Source organism: Loxodonta africana, chromosome 11 (genome assembly GCF_030014295.1).
Source record: "Loxodonta africana isolate mLoxAfr1 chromosome 11, mLoxAfr1.hap2, whole genome shotgun sequence".
NCBI lineage: Eukaryota > Metazoa > Chordata > Mammalia > Proboscidea > Elephantidae > Loxodonta > Loxodonta africana.
The window spans coordinates 64,084,618-64,102,664 of record NC_087352.1 but is presented as its reverse complement, the minus strand read 5'-3'; positions in this window follow the sequence as shown (position 1 = coordinate 64,102,664).

Below are 18,047 nucleotides of genomic sequence, written 5' to 3'. Positions count from 1 at the left end.
ACCATACGAGCTGTGGAATGACATCAAAGACATCATACAAGAAGAAAGCAAGAGGTCATTGAAAAGACAGGAAAGAAAGAAAAGACCAGTATAGATGTCAGAGGAGACTCTGAAACTTGCCCTCGAACGTTGAGCAGATAAAGCAAAAGGAAGAAAGGATGAAGTAAAAGAACTGAACAGAAGATTTCAAAGGGTGTCTCGAGAAGATAAGATAAAGTATTATAATGACGTGCAAAGAGCTGGAGATAGAAAACCAAATGTGAAGAACATTCTCAGTGTTTCTCAAGCTGAAATAACTGAAGAAAAAAATGTGAAGGATTCTATGGGGAAAATATTAAAAGACACAGGAAGCATCTAAAGAAGATGGAAGGAATACACAGAGTCATTATACCCAAAAGAATTAGTCGATGTTCAACCATTTCAAGAGGTAGCATATAATCAAGAACTAATGGCACTGAAGGAAAAAGTCCAAGCTGCTCTGAATGCACTAGTGAAAAACAAGGCTCTAGGAATTGACAGAATGTCAACTGAGATGTTTCAATAAACTGATACAGTACTGGAGGTGCTCACTCGTCTATACCAAGAAATATGGAAGACTGCTTCCTGGCCAACTGACTGCAAGAGATCCATATTTATGCCTATTCCTTAAAAAGGTGATCCAAACAAATGCAGAAATTATAGAACAACATTAATATCACGTGCAAGCAAAATTTTGATGAAGATCATTCAAAAAGGGGTGCAGCAGTATATAGACAGAGAACTGCCAGAAATTCAGGCTGGTTTCAGAAGAGGACATGGAACCAGGGATATCATTGCTGATGTCAGATGGATCCTGGATGAAAGCAGAGAATACCAGAAGGATATTTACCTGTGTTTTACTGACTATACAAAGGCATTTGGCTGTGTGGATCATAACAAATTATGGATAACATTGTGAAGAACGGGAATTCCAGCACACTTAATTGTGCTCATGAGGAAACTTTACATAGATCAAGAGGCAGTTGTTAGAACAAGACAAGGGGATACTGTTTGGTTTAAAGTCAGGAAAGGTGTGTGTCAGGGTTGTATTCTTTCACCATACCTATTCAATCTGTATGCTGAGCAAATAATCCAAGGAGCTGGACTATATGAAGAAGAACAGGGCATCAGGATTGGAGGAAGACTCATTAATAACCTGTGTTATGCTGATGACAGAACCTTTCTTGCTGAAAGTGAAAAAGGCTTGAAGCACTTACTAATGAAAATCAAAGACCACAGCCTTCAGTATGGATTGCACCTCAACATGAAGAAAACAAAAATCCTCACAACTGGACCAACGAGCAACATCATGATAAACGGAGAAAAGATTGAAGTTGTCAAGGATTTCATTTTACGTGGATCCACAATCAACAACCATGGGAGCAGTAGTCAAGAAATCAAAAGACGCATTGCATTGGGTGTATCTGCTGCAAAGGACCTCTTCAAAGTGTTGAGAAGCAAAGATGTCACCCTGAAGACTAAGGTGCCCCTGACCCAAGCCATGGTATTTTCAATTACATCATATGCATGTGAAAGCTGGACAATGAATAAGGAAGACAGAAGAATTGACACGTTTGAATTGTGGTGTTGGCGAAGAATATTGAATATACCATGGACTGCCAAAAGAACAAACAAATCTGTCTTGGAAGAAGTACAACCAGAATGCGCCTTAGAAACAAGGATGGTGAGATTATGTCTGACATACTTTGTGCATGCTGTCGGGAGGAATCAGTCCCTGGAAAAGGACATCATGCTTGGCAGAGTACAGGGTCAGCGGAAAAAAGGAAGACCCTCAATGAGGTGGAGTGATACAGTGGCTGCAACAATTGAGCTCAAGCATAACAGCGATTGTAAGGATGATGCAGCGCGCCAGGCAGTGTTTCATTCTGTTGTGCATAGGGTCCCTATGAGTTGGAACCAACTCAACGGCATCTAACAACAACATGCAAATTGCATTCTTTCTTCCCCCTGCCTGTCCACATCGTCTCTTTTCTTTAAGAATTAAATTTTCATTTATATTATGAATTATCTGTCTTAACAGCACTCATGGATTCCTTCTGATTTAAAATCTTATAGCACTATCCCTGGAGTCCCTGAGTGGCACAACCTTAAGCACTCAGCTGTGAACTGAAAGGTTAGAGGTTATCGTCCAGCCAGATGTGCCCCGGAAGAAAGGCTAGGTGATTTACTTTAAAAAAAACCTGCTATTGAAAATCTAACTAAGATAGAATTTGGTACCAGGATGGTGGGGTGCTTCTCTGACAGATACCTAAAATGTGGAAGTGATTTTGAAATTGTGAATGAGTAGAGGCTGAAAGAGTTTTAACGTGCCTAATAGTACAAGCCTAGATTGCCTTGAAGAGACTATTGGTGGAATTATGGACACCAAAGACAATTCTGGTAAGGAATCAGAAGGAAGTGAGGAAAACTGTTACACTGGAGATGGAGCAGACAGTGAGAAGAAGCAGCAGAGAAACAGCAGCACCAGGCAAACGGTAGCAGCAGAACTAGGAGACCAGGGTGAGACAGAGCTAGAAACAACCCACAGAGTGAAAGAGCTGAGTGCCTTTGTGTAGGAGGCTTCCTGGTGAAATGGGGTGCCTCAAGACACTTATTGGTGAGCTTTGGAACACTTGTCCCAGCAGGGAAGATAGAGGTGGTAAGCCCTGAGGGACTGAGAGGCCAAGGAAGCAGGAAGCAGAAGCTTAAGAGATAAGGAACACAGGAAGTAGAGCTGCCTCAGTCTCAAAGGGTAGGGCCATGACCTCTGGGGTCTCAAAGTGTGGAGCCATGGCCTCTGGGCTGTCAAAGGATGGGGCCACATATACCTAGGTTTCAAAGAGTCAGATCTTCACAGACTTGGTTCCAGAGTGTGGGGATGCCTTTCATGAGTACCAGTGGGATGGGGCCAGATCTGCTGCCCAAAGCTGAGGAGGCAGGGATGTTACGCCCAAGGGACAGAAGAATAGACCCTGCCAGGGCCAAGGGGAGGGAGATGTAACTCAGATAGGTTGGGAGGATGCAGCCACCCAAATCTCGGGGTGCAGAGTTGCCATTCCAGTGGACCTGGAAGGCGGAGGTAAAGCCCAGGGCCAAAGGGCCTCCACCCACAATCCGGAGAGTGTGGCCAACACTCAGATTCTGGAGGGCAGGGCCATTGTTTAAATGCTCTCAGAGAACAGGAGATTATTTTCAAGCCTTGAGAGCTAATATAATGTGTTCTGCTGGTTTGCTTGGTGCCTGTTATCCCTTCATTCCCTCCAATTTCTCTCATTTGCAATGGAAATGTCTACCTCACTCCTGTTCCACTATTCTACTTTGGAAGCAGATAACTTGTATTCTAGATTTCACAAATGAAGAGGAATTTTGCTGAAGATGAGATTTTGGACTTAAAGTTGACTCAAGACTTTTGCTATGATATGATGGGTGAATGTGTTTTACATGTGACAAGGACAGAAATTTTGGGGGCCAAAGGGTGGAATGTTACGGGTTGAACTGTGTCCCCAAAAATGTGTGTCAAATAGGCTAGGCAATAATTCCCAGTATTGTGTGGTTGTCCACCATTTTGTGATACCCTATGTGCTGAAATCCTACCTCTATGATGTTATGAGTCAAGACTCGACAGCAACAGGTACTATGTGGTATGATATTAATGAGGCAGGGTTAGAGGCAGTTACTCTAATGAGGGAGGACTCAATCTACAGGATTAGGTTATATCTTGAGTCAATCTCTTTTGAAACATAAAAGAGAGAATCAAGCAGAGAGGAGGAGGACCTCGTACCACCAAGAAAGTAGTGCCAGAAGCAGAGCTCATCCTGTGAACCCAGGGTCCCTGCACTGAGAAACTCCTAGACCAGGGGATGATTGATGACAAGGACTTTCTCCTAGAACCAACGGAGATAGAAAGCCTTCCCCTGGAGCTGACACCCTGAATTCGAACTTCTAGCCTCCTAAACTGTGAGAGAATAAACTTGTTTGTTAAAGCCACCCACTTGTGCTATTTCTATTATAGCAGCACTAGGTAATTAAAACAAAACCTGTGGAACACAGTTTTGCTCTGACACACATGGAGTTGCCAGGAGTTGGAATTGGCTCAATGGCAATAGGTAGTGGTAGCACTATCTGCAGTAAAGTCCTTTAAGTCACCTTGATATAAACTTGATCTACATGCCAACAAGTCCCAAAAAGATAAACCAAAGAGCTCCACTAATGCTCACCTCAAATATTCCACAAGATTCCCACTTGTTTCTTATCTGCATTGCTCCAAATTTTTCATGACTTTAGGCTTCCTTTTATTTTTATATTTCGGGCTTGCCTTTAAGCTACATCATTTGAATCAATTCTCCAGTTCTTGGATCTTTGTTCACCAACAAGAATCTTGATCTAGAACCACTCTAAAAGCTTTTTTCATTTCACTTTACCTTGAAAGTGTTTCTTGCTAACCCCTCATAGCACATCCATTCCCCCTCTTCCATCTATTCCTAAGTGAGATCTCTTTTAGCTTTCCATTAACAATGAAAAATTGGGATATTTTATGTGTCTTGAGAAAGTGTGGGACCAGTAGAAGTAGTCTTAATTTTCCATCTTAAATAGTGGAGATTTAACAGTTTTTAAATTAATTGATAATTTAGGAAATATGTATTTTTAAAACGTAAAGACAAACACTAATACAATTGTGATAGACCAATATTTTATAAATCACTGGATAATATATATCCTAACATAAAATAGCTATAACAAAAGAACAGGAATCAAGGGCAAAACTAAAACGATCATAAGCAAACAAAAAAGATAAACAGTAAAACAGAAGAGAGTAATGCAAGACTAGAGAAGCAGAAGAGGAAAGGTAGAAGTTAGGCTGAATTATTGCTTATGTCCAGGATACAGCATAGAACAAGGAAGAAATTTAAAAAAAAGAAAAGTAAGAATTATAAGACTAGAGAAGCAGAAGGGAAGTAGAAAGGAGGACTTTAGGTGTAGAGGTGTGTGAGTAATAAGGAAGGAAGGAAAATGGAGGGAGGAAGGAAGGGAGGGAAGGAGCATAAGAGAGAATGAGGAAGGGAGGAAGGAAGGGAAAGAAGAAGGAAGGAAGAAAGAATTAAGAGACGAAAAAGAAAGAGAATATCTCTACAATAAATAAATTAAAATAGAAATAATTTAGTAGCTTACCAACAAGTAGCTGGTTAGTAGCTACAGAAAAGTGCTTCTTTTTGGCTTGTTGTTGTTATTTGTTTTTTCCTCTTCTCCTCTTTGTGTCTTTTTTACTTGGGCTTTGTTTGTTTTAACTGATTTTTTTTTAATTTAGTATTTTAAATAATCATACAGTGAAATTTACTTTTTTTCCCTTTTTGTGTTTAATTCTATGAATTTTTATGCATGTATAGATTCATGTACTTAAAACCACAGCCAGGGTATAGTTCTATTGTCCCCAAAAAACTTCTTATGGTATCTTTTTACAGTCAAATCATCCCCCATGCATAAATCTGGAATCCGTTGATCTTTTCTTTAATACTATAATTTTTTCTTTTTGAGAATGTCATATAAATAGAATCATATGGTGTACATCTTTTGAGATGACCTTCTTTCATGAAGCACAAGGTCTTTTGAGAATTATCCAAGTTGTTGCATGCATCAATAGTTTGTTTCTATTGCTCAGTAGTATTCCACTGTATAGATGAACTACAGTTTATCTTTCACCTAATGAAGGGCATTTGGGCTGTTTCCATCATTTGTCTATTATAACGAAAGTGGATAGGAACATCTATGTCCAAGTTTTTGTGTAAATATATGTATGTATTTCTCTAGGGCAAATACCCAGAATAGTATTGCTGGATTTTGTGGTAAGTGTATATTTAATTTAATAAGATATTGCCAAAACATTTTCCAGAATGTTCCATTTTGCCTTCCCATCAGTAATGCATGAGAGTCCTAGTTCCTCACAATCTTGTCAACAGTTGGTATTGTCAGCATTTTTTGTTTTGTTTTAATCTTTCTACTAGGTCTGACATGTGTGTAGTGATAATCTCATTTTTATTTTAATTTCCTTAATGCCTAATGGTATTGAACATCTTTTCGTTTGCTTACTTGCCATCTAGGTAGCCTCTTTGTTTATATTCTATTAATTGGGTTGTTTGTTTTGATATTGTTTAGTTTCAAGATTTCTTTATTTCTTCCGGAGGACTTTTATATCCATAAGTCAGTCATTGGATGGGTGATTTACGGACATTTTATTGCAATCTGCATCTTGTCTTTGTATTTTCTTGACATTGTCTTTGTCATAGCAAAACTTTTAGTTTTGAAAAAGTATAATTTATCTTTTTTTTTAATTTTATCAATTATGCTATCAGTGTCATTTTTAAGAACTCTTTGCCTAATCACAGCAGGAAAGATTTTCTTTTAAAAGTTTTTACACTTTTAAGTTTACATTTAGATCTATATTCTATTTTGAGTTAGCTTTTAAATAATGTATGAGGTTTAGGTAAAGGTTGACTTTTGTTTGCAGATGAATTACCAATTGTTCCAACACCATTTGTTAAAAGATTTTCCTTTATGTGTTGCATTATTTTTATGCCTTTCTTAAGATCAAATGGCCATATATGCTTGAGACTATTTCTGGACTCTATTCTGTTCCAATGATCTGTGTATATTCTTTTGTCAATACCATGCAGTCTTGAATACTCTAGCTTTATATTAAATCTTAAAATAAGGTAATGTGATTCCTCCAAAACTGTTCTCTTTTAAAAAGTGTTTCAGCTGTTCTAGTTAATTTGTCCATCTACATAAATTTTAGAATCAACTTTTTCATGCCTATAAAACTCCAGCTGGGAGGCAGAGTGAACAAGGCACTATGGACAGAAGCACCACGCCATCCCGCCATAGCAAAGACCTGAAAAACTAAGTAAAACAGAGAGAAACATCAATCCTGGAACCCTAAGCATCAAATGAAGAGATAAAGAACTCAATCAAGCACTGAATGGAATAAGAAACTGACAAAGAACAGAGAGTGAGGAAAGATACAAGCAGAGGTCCTCTATCAGCTAACACAGTATGGATTCACCCTCTTGGACTCCTGCCGGAGATCAAGGAACAGGGAGTACAGGAAAGCAGCTTAATGGAGCTTGCAGTAGGAGACAGAGTACTTGGTAATCAGTGATACACACTTTCTCACTGCCCACCCTTCTTCCCCCTTGCTTGGCCTCCACTGCTTCCTAGTGGGCTAAGGTCACTCACCTGGGGGGCACCAGGTCCATTCTGCTTGGATTTGCCCCGCCAACACCAGCCAGCTCCTTGAGTGCCATTTCTTTGTTGCTAGTGTTGCTTTTTTCAGCTTCTTTTAGTTTCTTTCCTGCCTCTCACCTCCTCCCCCTCCTTTTACTTGGACATCTGGCTCTGTGCCATCTTTATTTCTTGACAGGCTGTGAAGTGCCACCTGGCTGGGGAACTTCTTCCCCAGTCCACACCACCTCACTGGTTGGATCCCTGGGGCCTTTTTTTTTTTTTTTTTCCCATTACTTGTTTTCTCTTCTCTCTCTACTTACCTTCTTTTCCTATCTCCTGAATACCTTGTGCTGTGTACCATCTCCACCCCTTCTAGCCAGGCTATCCTATGCAGCTTGGAAGCCACTTCCCCAGTCTGCATAGCCATACCAGAAGAATACCTGAGGGCATTTCTCTTTCTTTTTTTATTATTATTATTTTTCCTTTATGTTTTTCTTCACTTCTCAGTTTGTCATATCTCTCTACTTTCCTTCTCTCCCTGTCTCCTGAATACCTGATGCTGTGTGCCATCTCTGCCTCTTCTAGAAGGGCTGCACCCTGAGGCCTGGAAGCTACTTCCCTGGTTGCTGGTGGGATCCCTGGGAGAATTTCATTTGTTTTCCTTTTTTTAAATTTATTTTTCTTCTTTTCTTCTTTTTGCTTGTCTTCATTTCCTGGTTTCTCATCTCTCCACTCCAAAAGCAGGCACCTTCAGCAGTTTTTTTTCCCTCTGATTTCTCTCCTTTCCCATACCCATCTTACCTCCACATATCACAACCTCCCCCCTTCCCCCTGCCTACCTGCACTGTAAGCTGAACATTGCACCCCCTAATGGCATAGGCATGGCCTACAAGAACCTGCCCTGCAGTGAACCAAGGTCTGCCTTGTTGGCCCCAATATGTGCCACAAACAATCCATCCAAGCCCCTCTCCTTCAGCTGGACCTTCCCCCCTGCAACATAGCTGAGCAACTGGCCCTGCCCATTGATACGGAGATGAAAAGTATCATGCTCACAGATAAGCAAACAACAAAGAAAGCACAGCCCACCTGCTCAGATATAAACAAATAAAACAAAAAAGCAAGGTGAGACAAACAAATCTACAATCCTTAAAAAATGAAGAAAATAACTACTGAATGTCCTGAAGATAACAGATAACATTAAAAAAAAAAAAAAAAAAGGGACAGGACGGTTTCACCAGATGACTTTCATAGAAGAAAAAGCATTGGAACTACCTGAAAGGGAATTCGAGTCTCTAATACTCAGAGCTATCCAAAAGTTGAAGAAAAAAGAAGACAAAAGGAGGAAAAAATAGACAAATTCATGGAAAATACAGACAAATTAATGGAAGAATTCAGGAAAATAATACAGGAACAAAATGTCAAAATAAATTCACAACTAGAAATACAAAATCAACAATTAGATATCCAAAAGATAACAAGATTTCAGAAATGGACAGTGTCATAGAGTGTCTGAGGAGCAGGTTTGAAACAATGGAAGATAGGCAATAGAAGACAAACACTTGCACACCACTTTGAGGAAAAAATCAGAAAAAAAGAATGAAGAAAAATGAAGAAACCCTGAGAATGATGTGGGATACAATTAAAAGCAAAAATGTATGAATGATCAGAGTTCCAGAACAGGAGGAGAATATGGAAAACACAGAGAGGATCATTGAAGAATTGGTGACAGAAAAAAAATCCCTAATATCATGAAAGATGAAAAGCTGACCATCCAAAAAGCTCAACAAACCCCGTATAGGATAGACTCCAAAAGAAAATCACCAAGGCTTATCATAATCACACACCCTAAAAAGAAAGACAAAGAATCCTGAGAGTAGCTTGAGAAAATGAAAAGTCATATACGGAGGGGAAAAAATAAGACTAAACTGATTACTTGGAAGAAACGATGCAGGCAAGAAAGCAATGGGATGCCACGTATAAAACTTGAAAAAAAAAATATATCATCCAAGAAAAGTATATCCTGCAAAACTCTCATTCAAATATGATGGTGAAATTGAGACATTTCCAGATAAATAGAAATCAAGGGAATATGTAAAAAAAAAACCCAAACTTGCAAGAATTATTATAAATCCTTCAGTTTGAGAACAAACAACTTCAGATGACAGCCTTAATCTAGAATACAAGATCACACCAGTCAGATACCAACCTAGGAAATGAACTCTCAAGGACTATTCAAAACTAAAAGATTTACAACAAGGAAACAGAGAAGTTAATCTGTAAATGAAAACATCAGAACAATAAAAAGAGGGAATAAACAGTGTAGGTATGTTGTTGTTGTTGTTAGGTGCTGTCAAGTGGGTTCCGACCCATAGCAACCCTAGGCACAACAGAATGAAACACTGCCCAGTCCTGAGCCATCCTTACAGTCGTTGCTATGCTTGAGCTCATCGTTGCAGCCACTGTGTCCATCCACATCGTTGAGGGTATTCCTCTTTTCTGCTACCCTGTACTCTGCCAAGCATGAAGTCCTTCTCCAGGAAAGGATCCCTCCTGAAAACATGTCCAAAGTATGTAAGATGCAGTCTCACCATCCTTGCCTCTAAGAAGCATTCAGGCTGTACTTTTTGCGAGATAGATTTGTTCATTCTTTTGGCAGTCCATGGTATATTCAATATTCTTCACCAACAGCACAATCCAAAGGAGTCAATTCTTCCGTCTTCCTTATTCATTGTCCAGCTTTCACATGCATATGAGGTTCTTTGCAGCAGATCTACCCAATGCAATGTGTCTTTTGATTTCTTGACTGCTGCTTCCATGGCTGTTGATTGCAGATCCAAGTAAAATGAAATCCTTGACAACTTCAATCTTTTCTCCGTTCATCATGATGTTGCTCATTGGTCTAGTTGTGAGGATTTTTGTTTTCTTTATGCTGAGGTGCAATCCATACTGAAGGCTGTGGTCTTTGATCTTCATTAGTAAGTGCTTCAAGTCCTCTTCATTTTCAGCAAGTAAGGTTGTGTCATCTGCATAACGCAGGTTGTTACTGAGTCTTCCTTCAATCCTGATACCCCGTTCTTCTTCATATAGTCCAGCTTCTCGGATTTTTTGCTCAGCATACAGATTGAATAGGTATGGTGAAAGAATACAGCCCTGGCACACACCCTTCCTGACTTTTAGACCAATCAGTATCCCCTTGTTCTGTCTGAACAACTGCCTCTTGATCCATGTAAAGGTTCCTCATGAGCACGATTAAGTGTTCTGGAATTCCCATTGTTCGCAGTGTTATCCATGGTTTGTTATGATCCACACAGTCGAATGCCTTTGCATAGTCAGTAAAACACAGGTAAACATCCTTCTGGTATTCTCTCCTTTCAGCCAGCATCCATTTGACATCAGCAATGATATCCCTGGTTCCACGTCCTCTTCTGAAAAAAAAAAGAAGCTGGCCTGAATTTCGGGTAGTTCCCTGTAGATATACTGCTGCAGCTGTTTTTGAATGATCTTCAGCAAAATTTTGCTTGTGTGTGATGTTGATATTGTTCTATAATTTCCACATTCGGTTGGATAACCTTTCTTGGGAATAGGCATAAATATGGATCTCTTCCAGTCAGTTGGCCAGGAAGCTGTCTTCCACATTTCTTGGCCTAGATGAGTGAGCACCTCCAGCGCCGCATCTGTTTGTTGAAACATCTAAGTTAATATTCCATCAATTCCTGGAGCCTTATTTTTCACCAATGCCTTCACAGCAGCCTGGATTTCTTCCTTCAGTACCATCGGTACCTGATTATATGCCACCTCTTGAAATGGTTCAATATCGACTAATTCTTTTTGGTATAATGACTCTGTGTATTCCTTTCATTTTCTTTTGATGCTTCCTGCATCATTTAATATTTTCCCCATAGAATCCTTCACTATTGCAACTTGAGGCTTGAATTTTTCCTTCAGTTCTTTCAGCTTGAGAAATGCTGAGTGTGTTCTTTCCTTTTTGCTTTCCATCTCCAGCTCTTTGCACATGTCATTATAAGACTTTACTTTGTCTTCTCAAGACGCCTTTTGAAATCTTCTGTTCAGTTCTTTTACTTCATCAATTCTTCCTTTTGCTTTAGCTGCTCAATAGCAAGTTTCAGAGTCTCCTCTGACATCCATCTTGGTCTTTTCTTTCTTTCCTGTCTTTTCAGTGACCTCTTGCTTTCTTCATGTATGATGGCCTTGATGTCATTCCACAACTCTTCTGGTCTTCGGTCACTGGTGTTTAAGGCATCAAATCTATTCTTCAGATGGTCTCTAAATTCAGGTGGGATATACTCAAGGTCATATTTTGGCTCTCGTGGACTTGCTCTGATTTTCTTCAGTTTCAGCTTGAACTTGCATATGAGCAATCGATGATCTGTTCCACAGTCGGCCCCTCGCCTTGTTCTGACTGATGATTTTGAGCTTTTCCATCATCTCTTTCCACAGATGTAGTCAATTTGATTTCTGTGTGTTCCATCTGGTGAGGTCCATGTGTGTAGTCGCTGTTTATGTTGGTGAAAGAAGGTATTTGCAATGAGGAAGTCATTGGTCTTGCAAAATTCTGTCATTCAATGTCCAGTATTGTTTCTATCACCAAGGCCATATTTTCCAACTTCCTTCTTCTTTGTTTCCAACTTTCACATTCCAATCGCCAGCAATTATCAATGCATCTTGGTTGCATGTTTGATCAATTTCAGACTGCAGCAGCTGAGGAAAATCTTCTATTTCTTCATCTTTGGCCCTAGTGGTCGGTGTGTAAATTTGAATAATAGTCACATTAACTGGTCTTCCTTGTAGGCATATGGACATTATCCTATCACTGACAGCATTGTACTTCAGGATAGATCTTGAAATGTTCTTTTTGACGATGAATGCAACACCATTCCTCTTCGAGTTGTCATTCCCAGCATGGTAGATTATATGATTGTCTGATTCAAAATGGCCAGCACCAGTACATTTCAGTTCACTAATGTTTAGGGTATCAATGTTTTTGCAGTCCATTTCATTTTTGATGATTTCCGATTTTTCTAGATTCATACTTCATACCTTCCAGGTTCCAATTATTAATGGATGTTTGCAGCTGTTTCTTCTCATTTTGAGTCTTTCCACATCAGCAAATGAAGGTTCTGAAAGTTTTACTCCATCCACATCATTAAGGTCAACTCTAATTTGAGGAGGCAGCTCTTCCCCAGTCAACTTTTGAGTGCCTTCCAACCTGGAGGGCTCACCTTCCAGCACTACATCAGACAATGTTCTGCTTCTATTCATAAGGTTTTCACTGGCTAATGCTTTTTAGAAGTGGACTGCCAGGTCCTTCTTCCTAGTCTGCCTTAGCCTGGAAGGTCAGCTGAAACTTGGCCTCCATGGGTGACCCTGCTGGTATCTGAATACCTGTGGCATAGCTTCCAGAATCACAGCTACATGCAAGCCCCCACAGTACGACAAACTGACAGACACGTGCGTGAGTGTAAGTATAGAACTTTCTAATGGAGAGGAAGGCAAGGTGCTACCAAGTAATAATAGACTGGTTCAAACCTAGGACCATAAGGGTAAATTTCAAGGTAATCACAAAGAAAGTTAAGAAACCTACTCATCAAAGTAAAGAGAAAAACAGAATGTTTCAGTAAAAAGAAAACCTACAAAAGCAAAAGGAATTTTAAAAAATCCACAAACAAAAGGAATTCAGCATAGGGGAGTAAAAGGAACAAAGAAAATGTCAGCACCACAAAAATAAAAACTCTACAAAATGACAGCATTAAACTCCCACCTATTAATAATTATACTGAATGTAAATGGCCTAAATGCAACCACAAAGAGACAGAGTGACAGAGTAGATAAAAAACAGGATCCATCAACATGCTGTCTACAAAAGACACACCTTAGAAACAAAGACACACATTTATTAAAAATCAAAGAAGGAAAAATATATCAAACAAACAGCTACCAAAAAAAAAAAAAAAGGCAGGAGTGGCAACACTAATCTCAGGGAAAATAAGCTTTAAAACAAAATCCATTGTAAACAACAAAGAAGGACACTATGTAATGAATAAAGGGATGACACATTGTGAAGATATAACCATAATAAATATTTATGCATCCAATGACAGGGCCCGAAAATACATAAAACAAACTCTAACAGCACTGAAAAGAGAAATTGACAGTTCCACAATAATAGTAGGAGACTTCAACACACCAATCTTGGTAAAGGACAGAACATGTAGAAAAAAACTCAACAAAGATACAGAAGATCTAAAGGACACAAACAGCCAACTTGAACTTATTCACATATATAGAACACTTCACTCAACAGCTGCAAAGTACACATTTTTTTCCAATGCACATGGAACATTCTCCAAAATAGAACACATCTTAAGGCACAAAGCAACCCTCAAAAAAATCCCCAAAATTGAGATAATACAAAGTATCTTCTCTGGCCACAACACCATCAAAGTAGAAATTAACAACAAGAAGAACAAGGAAAAAAAAAAATCAAATAATGGAAACTGAATAACACCCCGCCTAACAACCTCTGGGTAATAGGAGAAATCAGAGGTGGAATAAAAAAATTTCTACAGTCAAATGGGAATGAAAACACTTCATACCAAAACCTTTGAGTCACAGCAAAGGCAGTGCTCAGAGGTCAATTTATAGCAATAGATGCACACATCAAAAAAGAAGAAAGGTGGGGTGCTGTTCTAACAGATACCTAAAATGTGGATGTGGTTTTGAAACTGAATGGACAGAGTTGAGACAGCAGCAGAGCATTAGCGCAGCAGAGAAGTGGCAACAACAGAGAAACAGAAACAGCAGAACCAGGAGACCAGGGTGAGACGACGCTGGAGCCAACCTGTGGAGTAAGAAAGCTGAGTACCTGTGCACCTGAGGCTTCCTGGCAGAGTGGGGTTCCTCCAAGCACTTATCGATGGAGCCAGGCTTGCCGACCCATGAAGCCAGAGAGATGAGTCCTTGTGTGCAGGGGGCTTCCTGGTGGAGTGGGATGCCTCTGGGCATTTATTGGTGAAGCTACGGAGCTTTGGAACGCTTGCCCCAGCAGGGTAAATGTGGGCGTGAGGCCCTAGGAGCCAAGATGCCAAGAAAACATGAAGCAGAAGCTCAAGAGACAAGGAACACAAGAAGCTGAGCTGCCTCAGTCTCGAAACGTATGGCCATGACCTCAGGGTGGAGCCATGGCCTCTGGTGTTTCTAAGGGTGGAGTTTCCACTCAAATGGAAGAGGAGAACGGTGTGTCTAAAGCCAAGGGAGCAGAGTTGCTGTCCCAGTGGATCTGGAAGGCAGAGGTGAAGCTCAGGGCCAAGGGGCCTCCACTCAGAATCTGGAGAGTATGGTCAATACCTAGAGTCTGGAGGGCAGGGGCATTGTGTAAATTGTCTCAGAGAACAGAGAATTATTTTCAAAGCTTTGAGGGTTAATGTAATGTGTTCTGCTGACTTGCTTGGTACCTGTTATCACTTCTTTTCCTTGGGTTTCTCCTATTTGTAATGGAAATGCCTAGCTTGTGTCTGTTCTGCCATCTTACTTTGGAAGCAGATACCTTGTATTCTAGATTTCACAGAGGAAGAGGAATTTTTGGATTTTGGACTTGGAGTTAAGACTTTTGCTATGATATGATGGGATGAATATGTTTTGTATGTTGCAAGGATGTGATTTTTGGGGTCCAAAGGGTGGAGTGTCATGGATTGAATTATGCCCCTCCCTGAATGTATGTATCAATTGGGCTGGGCCATAATTCCAGGTATTGTGCAATTTTCCTGTATGTTGCAAATCCTGCCTCTATGATGTTAATGAGGGAGGATGGGTGGCAGTTGTGTTAGTGAGGCAGGACTCAACCTACAAGATTAGATTGTGTCTTGAGGCAATCTCTTGAGATATAAAAGATAAAAGCAAGCAGAGAGACGGGGGGGCGGGCTCATACTACCAAGAAAGCAGCACCAGGAGCAGAGCGCATCCTTTGGACCTGGGTTTCCTGCACCTGAGAAGCCCCTCTACCATGGGACGATTGAGGATGAGGACCTTCCTCCAGGGCTGACAGAGAGAGAAAGCCTTCCCCTGGAGATGAAGCCCTGAATTTGGTCTTTTAGCCTACGTTACTGTGAGGAAATAAATTTCTCTTTGTTGAAGCCATCCACTTGTGGTATTTCTTTTACAGCAGCACTAGGTAACTAAGAAAACCCTCAATGAGATGGATTGACATAGTGGCTGCAACTATGGGCCCAGTCCTGAGAATGGCTGAGGACTGGGCAGTGTTTCATTCTGTTGTCCATAGGGTTGCTATGAGTGGGAACCCACTCAACAGCACCTAACAACAAAAAGCAACATGAATGTTTTCAATGTCTTCAAGCTAATAACAGAAAATAATATCAGGACTAGCCTGTTAAGGTTAATCTGAGACAACATGCTTATGGAAGCCATGAGGTCTGGGTGAGGGTAGTTTTACACAAGGATTCTTAAATAAATAAATAAATAAAGGAGAGAGAACTTGTTGGTAAATTAAGAACAAAAAAAAAAAACAGAAGAAGAAGAAATGGACAAAATCAAAACATTATCTACACAACTTGGACAAATAGAGAACAGCAAAAGAAGCCCACAGCCACCAGAAGAAAGGAAATAATAAAGATCAGAGCAGAAACAAATGCAATAGGGAGTGGGAAAACAATGGAAAGAGTCAACGAAACCTAAAGTTGATTCTTTGAAAAGATCAACAAAATCAACAAACCACTGGTCAAACTGACAAAAGAAAAACAAGAGAGGATGCAAATAAGTGAAATGCAGGAAATTACAATAGATTCAACTGAAATAAACAGGATCATAACAGAGAATTATGAAAAACTGCACTCTAAGAAATTTGAAAACCTAGAGGAAATGGACAAATTTCTAGAAACACACTACCTATCCAAGCTAACACAAAAGGATATTGAAAATCTGAACAAACTCAAAACAAGAAATGAGATCAAAACGGTAATTAAAAAAAAAAAAAAACTCCCTCCAACCACCCCCCCCCCCCAAAAAAAAAGCCCTGGCCCAGATGGCTTCGCTGGAGAATTCTACCAAATATTCAGAGAAGAGCTTACAACAGTAGTACTAAAACTATTTCAGAACATAGAAAATGAAGGAATACTTCTGAATTCATTCTATAAAGCCAGCATAACTCTGTTACCAAAACCAGGTAAAGGCACCACAAAGAAAATTACAGACCAAAATCTCTCATGAATATAGATGTAAAAATTCTCAACAAAATTCTATCCTATGGAATTTTGCATCGTATCAAAAAAATAATACAGCACTACCAAGTAGGATTCATACCAGGTGTGCAAAGATGGTTGAACATTAGAAAATCAATCAATGTAATCTACCACATAAATAAAAGGGAAGAAAAGAATCACATGATCATCTCAATCAATGCAGTAAAGGTGTTTGAAAAAGTCCAACACTCATTCCTGATAAAAACTCTCAATAAAAAGGTAGAGAAGAGGCGGGGCCAAGAAGGTGGAGTAGTCAGACACTTCCAGTGAACCCTTTTACAACGAAGTTCCGAAAAAACAAGTGAAACGATTATATTTATGACAAGCTAGAACCCTGAACACAAAAGGCAAAGTAAGAAAATGGATTGAGTGACAGGGGGAGGGAGAGATGGTTCAGAAGCGGAGAGGAGTTGCTGGACCTGAATAGCCTGGAGCCCTCAGGCACCATCCCCAGGAGTGACTGTGGTGGGCTGGTGGTACCATCTGGCTGCAGTTTCCTCATGAAGAAACAGCCAGCCTCACATCCTACTCACATCTCTGGTACCAGAGAAGAATGGCGCTCTTGTCAAAAGCTAAGTACTTGTGTATGTTTTACTGCACCCTCAGCCCCCAAGCCCATTTCAGTGGTCTTCAATTTCTCTGGGCCTGAGATAGGTCCTGGTGTGTGCTCTGAGCCATCCTCCTGGCCTTGGAGAAGGAATAAATTCACAATTGGGGAAAAGATAATCTGCCAGCTCCATTAACCTGGGGAATTCAGGACAGAAGCAGCTCCTGTGCAGGCATAAACGGTCCATGGACTTTGATTATCTTCCCCCTGCAAGGACCTGTGTGGGACTATTTCAGGAGAATAGGCCCTTGTTGGCAGACTGCAACTGTTTCAGCTGTGTGGTGGAAAAGTGGGTGTTTGATGTTTGGCACAGCTTAGCCTATTAAACATGGTCCTCACCTACCCACATCAGAGGACTCAGGACTGGTGGCTTCACTCAGGTCACCAAGCCACCTGTGGCAGGGGTCCAAGGATAACTGGTACCTTCCTGTCCTTACAACCAAAAGCATTGTGTGCCCATGGTCCATCTGTAGAACCTACTGACCTGTGCCCTCTAGGGAACAGAGATGTGCTTTCCTCACAGACACTTGGAGATGGTTGTCAGCCCCCTGCCTTTGTCAGAGTGTGACCTCCTGCTACAATCAGATACCTGTACCTACACCAATCACCTCTGCCCCTCTAAGACTGTAGGACAGAGCTTGTACCACACACTTGATGACCAACTACCTGGACACCTCAGCTGAATCTATACAAGAAAAGTGAACAGACTCCTAGGCTGATACCCCTGGTAACAGCTCTAGCCATCTGGCGGCAGAACTTCAGAGCTTCAAAGGTGAAAATAATCAAGCTAACTCACTCAAGCAACCCATTTGGGCATATCAAAACAAAATGAAGCTAGAAGCTAAGGTACAGTAAACAAACATAAAATAAACTAATACAATAACTTATAGATGGCTTGGAGACAACAGTCAGTATCAAATCACATAAAAAAG